At 47.2% G+C, this 7655-nt stretch overlaps 1 long non-coding RNA gene across 1 annotated transcript; it reads right to left on the minus strand.

The window, feature by feature from the left end:
• Window positions 1-1739: 1739 nt before the first annotated feature.
• On the minus strand, window positions 1740-6847 carry LOC117202476 (uncharacterized). The gene is made up of 2 exons (XR_004484872.1): window positions 6742-6847; window positions 1740-2511 (listed from the first exon to the last, which is right to left on the minus strand). It is a non-coding gene; the product is annotated as an uncharacterized LOC117202476 (long non-coding RNA).
• Window positions 6848-7655: the final 808 nt, after the last annotated feature.

The following is a 7655-nucleotide window of genomic DNA, read 5'->3' on the forward strand; positions in this document are numbered from 1 at the left end:
TCAATCACCAGCCCCACTTGGCGTGTGGGCCCCTTGCCTGCATCTGCCAAGAGTATGGGGGCAATCCCTCCACCCCAAACTTTTGTGTCTTTGTAAAATGGTTAGCGAAAAACTGCCGACTATGTAAATCAGAGATCATTAGAGGTTGGGTTTTTCCTTAAAGAATGGATTCAGCAAAATGCTGTTTTCTCCCCGGCTCTGGGTCTCTATTTAGGGGATTGGAGCTCTGTTTATTTATTTATTTATTTATTCATTAGCTGGGCCCACAGTCAAGGAGAAGGGAACAGGGCTATTAATCTTTCCTGTCATCCATTCACAGATGTGGAGTTCACACCACAGCAAATGTGAAGTCAGCAGTACACAACCACAAGGTGGAAATTTCAAGAGAAACAAGCTTGGAGGAATAAAAAAATATATAAATAAATAAAAGGGGAGTGGGGGCAGGGTTGGGGAGAGAGGGATACAGGGAGAGAGCACATTTCAAATACAGCGTCTGTGACTCCCTGGGCACTTGTGTGTGCCTGAGAGCAATCTTGTTCCCAGCATGGAAGGGCCATTGATATGTTAATAGTCATTTTCTTTTCTCTTCATCTTAAAGAAATGAAGTTTGCAAACGGATTCTGATGAAGTAGATCTGGGTGTGCGTCTGGGAGTGTGTGTGTGTGTGTGGTACATGGAGCCTGAGACAGACACACACACTCACACACACTTATTCCCTTCTCTGCCTATTTATGGCACCTACTTAGTAGATTCTGGAAATCTCCGCGGAAAGGCAAGTAGTCGAAGGCTGTGACAGGGTCTGAGAAGGCATTGTGTCCCTTTTGGGAATGAGGTGACTGCCAGCTCTCGGGTTGGGGAGACGGTGTCTAGGCTGCAATAGCCATGTGTTTCGCTGCAGTGGAAACCCAGCAAACTCCCGTGGGGAGTTCTAAACACAGGGAGACCCCACTGCCCAGTGTTCTTGAACCGGTGCTGGGAATGAGGCTGTAAGCCAGAAGAATCAGCCCTTGGGCTTCCCTGGTGGTGCAGTGGTTGAGAGTCCGCCTGCCGATGCAGGGGACGCGGGTTCGTGCCCCGGTCCGGGAAGATCCCACATGCCGCGGAGCGGCTGGGCCCGTGAGCCATGGCCGCTGGGCCTGCGTGTCCGGAGCCTGTTGCTCCACAACGGGAGAGGCCACAACAGTGAGAGGCCCGCGTACCGCAGAAAAAAAAAAAAAAAGAATCAGCCCTCAAGAGCCCTCTTCCAAGAGCAGACAACTTTCTAGAGCCGGCAGGGCTCCTGACTCCATTTCCTTCTTGCTATGCTCCTATCTGGGGGGCCTGATACTTCAGCTCTTCGCTTGTCAGCTCTTTCCCCCACTGGGCCTGGAGTGGGTGGGTGGAAGATCCCCAGAGCACACTGCCTTCTTAGAACATTCCAGGGACCCCGGTGCTATACCCATCACTCAGGCCAGATGCACTGTTCATTGATCCCAGTCTGGCCCAAACCTGATTTCATCTTTTACCTTGTGCTGCTGCCATTCCCCTGGGGTCCTTCCCACCTCTCCACCTGCATTTCTCCTTCCCACTGGTCTGAGATGCTGAGTTCCGGGCCACACAGCCACATCCAGAGACGATCCCATCTCCGATGCGAAAGACTGAGTCCAGTTTTGCACAGCACATGCCCAGGACCACACTGAACAACAGCAGGGGAAGGTTGCCTTCCAAGGTAGCTGAAATTAATGTCTCGCATCAGCATGTGAGCTCCTTAGGGCAAGGAAACCATGTTTATTCACCCCTGCTCCTTGACACTTGGTGGATTCTCAGAGAACGTTTGCTGAATTGCATTGAATTCTGGTTCAAAAACAAAGCTGATGAAAAGGTAGGCTGCCTGGGGGGAATGGTTAGGTTTGTGCCGAAAGTACCGTATGAGCTCAACACTCTCCCTGGATTGAGAAAAGGATAAGTATGTTGGCTGATCAATGGAGGGCTGTGTTGAGCAGGATTCTGAGGCTGTGTCTGGACTCAGCGGGGAAGTTTGGTGATCCCCTGGTAAGTCTTCCCTGGGTACAAGAAGGGGAGTGACGATGTTGTGGCTTGCACTCAAGTAATGAAGGGTGGCTGCCTTGAGTCATGGAGCTTTCACCATGAGTACGGATGTGCAGATCATATTGGCCCCAAAGAGGTAGGGCCTGATGACAAAGGGCCTAGGTTTGATGCATGAAAAGAGGAAGAATGACCAGACATAGAGCTGAGCCCACAGCCCAGGGAGCCCTGTCCCAAGTAGTGGCCCCAGTGGGAAGGCTGAGTGTGGGCACAGGATGCTCTGAGGCTGGAATAAGTCTTAAAATGCCTATCACAGAGATCACCAGTTAATCTTGGTCACTGGACAGCCCAGAGACAAGGCCAGGGAGTGGCCCCAACTTTCTAACCAGAACTCACCCCCAGCACTCAAAGGATGTGCAAGCACACTTCTGTCCACCCCTGTCGCCATAAATGCCAATTTCTTTACTGCCACATCCATTTTCACATCTGTGAATCAGAAACAGTAAAATCCAGTGCTGAAAAAGGAATAAAGAACAAACAATATTCATATCATTTGCATAGTGCAAAGCATACCCCCTCCTCCCAATGATAAATATCAACTTCCTCAACAGCGATCAGAGCCCCAACATCCTGCCAGCACTACCTACAGCCTCTTCTTTTGGCTCCTTATTCACCCTAGATTCCAGCTACTCTAAGCTCCAAACCCCATGTTCACTCTTACCTCTTGCCTTTTTTCATGCTTTCCTCTGTCAGCGATCTCTCCCCACCTTTTGCTGAAATTACTAAACTCATCCTTTAGGTCTCAGATTAGACATTGCCTCCTCCAGGAAGCCTTCCCTGCTCCCACCCCACCCCCAAAGCCATACACTTACTTCTGTCACAGGACTATCACACTATATTGTCATTGCCTATTTATCTCTTTGTCTTTTTCAATGGACTACTGATTGGCATTTTCTTTTTCTGTAAACAGCCATTAGTAAATAGTTTAGTCATAAGAGGCCACATGGTCTCTGTCCCAACCAATCAACTCTGCCCTTGTCACCAAAGCAACTAGAAACAACATATAAACAAATGAGCATGGCTGTGTTCCAATAAAACTCTACTTACAAAAAAAGATGATGGGCCACAGGCCAGAGTTTGCCCTACACTAGATGATGAGCTTCTCAAAGCAGGAAGTGTTTTTTTATTCAACTGTCCCCACTACGATGACTGTCACAGAGAAGATACTTAATACTTAATGAACAAAAGAATGGTGTTGAAAAAGATCATTTGCAAGCCCTGTCATCACTTGATAAGATTGAATTAACCCATCGTATCCCTGAAGTCTGGGGAGGGCTACTTAGACATCAGACCTGAGTCTGAGTGTGGCTGGGACCATTTCTTGTGCTGAAGAGTGACACCAAGACTGGTGAATACACTGTCTCCAAGGCTAGATCCCAGGAGGCCACGCTCACCTGTTCCTCACTCTTCCATCTTGCCTCTCCCCACCCATTAGGAACCTGTCATTCAGGCAGGTGGGCACCAACGCCGCTTCCTGTGGGTACCTTTGCTTCTCTAGGACACAGTTTCTACTGCCACTGGGCACTTCCATGCCCTGCCCCGTGCCAAGCACAGCCATTGCAGATGCTCTGGGGCCAGTAGGGTTTCCAAGTCCCACAATGAGGGGCTGTGATTTGGGGGAGAAAACCTGTCTCCCGCCTCATATTAACTTCCCCACAAGAGACTCACAGTAATTAATGCCGCTTAGTCCCCAATAATTCACAGAGTTTTACTGAAATAATAACTCTCCCCAGGAACCAGTCATGAGTCAAAGGTGAGGAAGGGGGCCAGGCAGGGGATGAACCCAGAGAACTCAACTCATGCAGTAATCAGGATGACTGCTTCTTTCAAGGAGTGAGGTTTTGTTACTTGGATAAGCTCCTTGACCTGGCTCTGTATTATCCCAGAAGGAGCTCACATAAGAATGCTCAGTTTCTCCTGTAACTAGCCTCCTGCCCATCCAGCCCAAAAGTTTATCAGACACTCCCAAATACGTATGAAACTTGACCTGCACACAGCTTAGGTTTAAGCCCAGTATGTCAATCTCCAAACCCCTCTAGGTAAATACAGTTGACTGCATCATTGGTCCCAATTCTTACTCCACCATGTTAAGATTGTGCATCTCACCCTTTGTCATGTAACTTGCAGGGCTTCCTCCTGAGGGAGAAGCTTATGTCTCTGCCCCGTTGATGTCTGGCTTGGTAACGTGACTCACTTGGCCAGTAGAAGGATAGCAGCCCTGACCAAACAGAAGCTCAAATGTGCAAGGACTGTTTCCTTGCCCTCCAAGCTCCTCCCATTCTCTGTTTGAAGACCATGCTTTGGGGAGCTGCTGGTCCAAGGAGAATAAAGTTCAGTGGAGCAGATCTGAACCCAACCCACTTCCTGGAGTTTAGCCTGGCCCAGCCAAGACCAACTGAACCCCAGCCAACCCACAGACACACCCATAAGGAAGAAAAGTAAATGCTTGTTCTTTTCTGCCACTGAATCTGGGGTGATTTGTTATGCAGCATTATTGCAGCAGTAACCAAATAATAAAGTGGGAAACTCTCTGCAAATCTTCCAGATTAGCCTCCAGAGACTGATTTACAAGGTGACCAGAATGCTTGGGGATGCCTGCTGCCCCGTGCTTCCCCAGCAACAGCTCTGACCATTTGAATCTAGCTCTATATTCATCCGGTTACTGGGAAGGCACTGAGCTTTGGAAGCCTTTGGTCTTCGTTCAGTTTTGGCTTTCTTTAATCAGGCTCTGGAGCTCTGCAGAGGCTCCCTTGTCACTGCGGGCTTTGAGGAGAGGGTCTGAGTTAGCATCTTTTAAAGCTGATGGTAAAGCCAATTGCCTTAACAGACAGCCCTTATGCAGGGCCACAGGGACAGAGCTAACCTTGAGTCAACTACTTATGGCAAATGAATGAGGAATTACTGTAATTGGCCTTGATTCCATGATTCCCAGCAGAGTCTAGTCCTATAGGTGAATCAGAATCTCTGAACCTTATGAATTGGGTGAGTCCATCAGAGTGAATCTGAAATGCAAATTTTTGTCATGATAGGAAAACGTATTGAAAAGTTATGATCGATTTGGGAGAAATGGTGGTAATTGTTCACTTCCCCCTATCCACGTCCCTTTGCAATTTGACTTTGCAGGTCTTCCCATCAAGAGATAGAGTAAATTTCCCCACCCCTTGAATCTGGCTGGGCCAGTGATTTGCTCTGACCCATGGAATTTAGAGAAAACATATTGTGCCACATCTAAGCCCAGGTCTCAAGAGACATTACCTGCTTTGTTCTCTTGGAACCCAGCCCAACCTTTATGAGAACAAATCTGGGTTAGTCTGCTGGATGAGAGATGGCCTAAAGCTCCAATGAGTCATCTCAGTTGAAGTAATCCTAGACCAGTCAACGCCTTAGACACATGAGTGAGTCTGGCCAAGACCAGAAGAGCCACTCAACTGAGCTCAGCCCATTTTGCCTATTTGGAGAATCGGGAGCTCAGTAAATAGTCATTGTTTTAAGTCAGAGTTTAGGATGGTTTTTATGTAGCAAAACTGTTACAGATGCCATTATTAAAAATGCATTGAGAATTCCCTGGCAGTCCAGTGGTTAGGACTCCGCACGCTCACTGCTGAGGGCCCGGGTTCAATCCCTTGTTGGGGAACTAAGATCCCACAAGCTGTGGAGCGCAGCCAAAAGGGAAAAAAAACATGCATTAAGACCACCTCACATCCATCAGGATGGCCACTACAAAAAAAAGAGAGAGAGAGAGAGAGAGAGAATAATAAATGTTGGCAAGGATGTGGAAACATTGGAACCCTTGTGTACTGTTGGTGGGAATGCAAAATGGTGCAGCTACTATGGAAAATGGTATGTGGTTCCTCAAAAAAATTAAAAACAGAACCGCCCTATGATTCAGCAATTCCACTTCCAGATACATACCCCAAAGAATTGAAAGCAGGGTCCGAAAGAGATATTTGTACATTCATGTTCCTAGGAGCATTATTTACGAAAGCCAGAAGGTGGAAGCACCCTAAATGTCCATTGATGGATAAATGGATAAGCAAAATGTGCTCTATAAACACAATGGAATATTTTTCAGCCTTAAAAAGGAAGGAAATCCTGTCTTACGCTACAACATGGGTGAACCTTGAGGACATTATGCTAAGTGAAATAAGCTAATGACAAAAAAAGGCAAATACTGTGTGATTCCACTTATGCAAGATAACTAGAGTAGTCAAATTCACGGAGGCAGAAAGTAGAATGGTGGTTGCCAGAGGCTGGGAAAGGGAATTATTATTTAATGGGCATAGGGTTTCAGTTTTGCAAGATGAAAAGAGTTCTGGAGATGGGTGACAGTGATGGTTGTACAAGAATGTGAATGTCCTTAATACCACCACAGTGCACACTTTAAAACCGTTTAGATGGTAAATTTTATGTTATGCATATTTTACCACAATTACAAATAAAAAATGCATTTGGCCACTGGTGGGATGTCAGGTTTGGAGAGGGCTCAGAAAGGAGGGACTATGATATTAACATTGGATGTTGAATTAGTCAGGATTCTTTGGGTTGCAAGTGACAGAATACTAATTCATATTAGCCTAAAGCAAAAAATAAAATTTTCTGATGTAGCTGAGAAGACCACATGCCCAGGCAACTCATAGAACTGGAGACAGAGCTTACCAGCAAGACTCGGTCACCAGGTCTGGCTTCCTCTCCTCTTATCTCTGTCAGCATTCTCTCCTAGCTCTCTGGCTGCCAGCAGTCCCTCACCTCCCTCCAGCACAGTGACTCCCAAGGAAGACAGCTTCTCTCCCAGTTCCTAACTGAAAAATACTGGGGAAGGCATGTGATTGGTTTGACTTGAGTCCCACGTCCACCTCTGGACCAATCCCAGTGTCCAAGGGAATGGGGGATTCTTACTGGCCCAGCCTAGGTCATGTGACCTCTGTGGTCAGGGTTGGGGTGAGATTTGCTTCAGGGAAAGCAGATGGGGATGCTTGCAGGGCACACATACACAGTTACTACAGACCATAACGGGGGGCATCCTATTAGAGTGAAGGACGTTTGGAGCCATCATCGCCATGACTGACTGAAGTCCATATACCCAGATTCTCAATACAACATAAAGGTAAAGATCCCAAGCTTTGGGGAATGTTAGACATGATTGTGAGGCTCAACTCCCTCACCAAATAGCAGTGTGAACTTAGATAAGACCTTAGCCTTCCAAAGCCTCAGCTTCCCCATTGACAACATGGGTTTAATATCACAGGGTCGGTATGAGGGGAAAACTGGGGAATGTTTGTAAATCGTCTCTCACTGTGTCTTGTACCTCATAAGCATCAAAACTTAAATTTAGAATAACTGTGATAAAAATTATGATGAATATTGCCACCAGCCCGTTCTCTTTGCCATCTGCTGCGTGGAGAACCAGGAAGCAGCTCTCTGTGGCAGGCTGAATAGCTTTCATTCACTCAACCCCCATCTGAGCACCTCTGTACGTAGGTACACCCCATAGCGTGGTGGGTGGTGGCTTTTGTAAGGTTACTGCCGGGGCCAGGACTGGGTTCAGGAGAGTGAGGGATCTAGGGTGTCAC

This window comes from Orcinus orca, chromosome 16 (genome assembly GCF_937001465.1).
Source record: "Orcinus orca chromosome 16, mOrcOrc1.1, whole genome shotgun sequence".
Lineage (NCBI taxonomy): Eukaryota > Metazoa > Chordata > Mammalia > Artiodactyla > Delphinidae > Orcinus > Orcinus orca.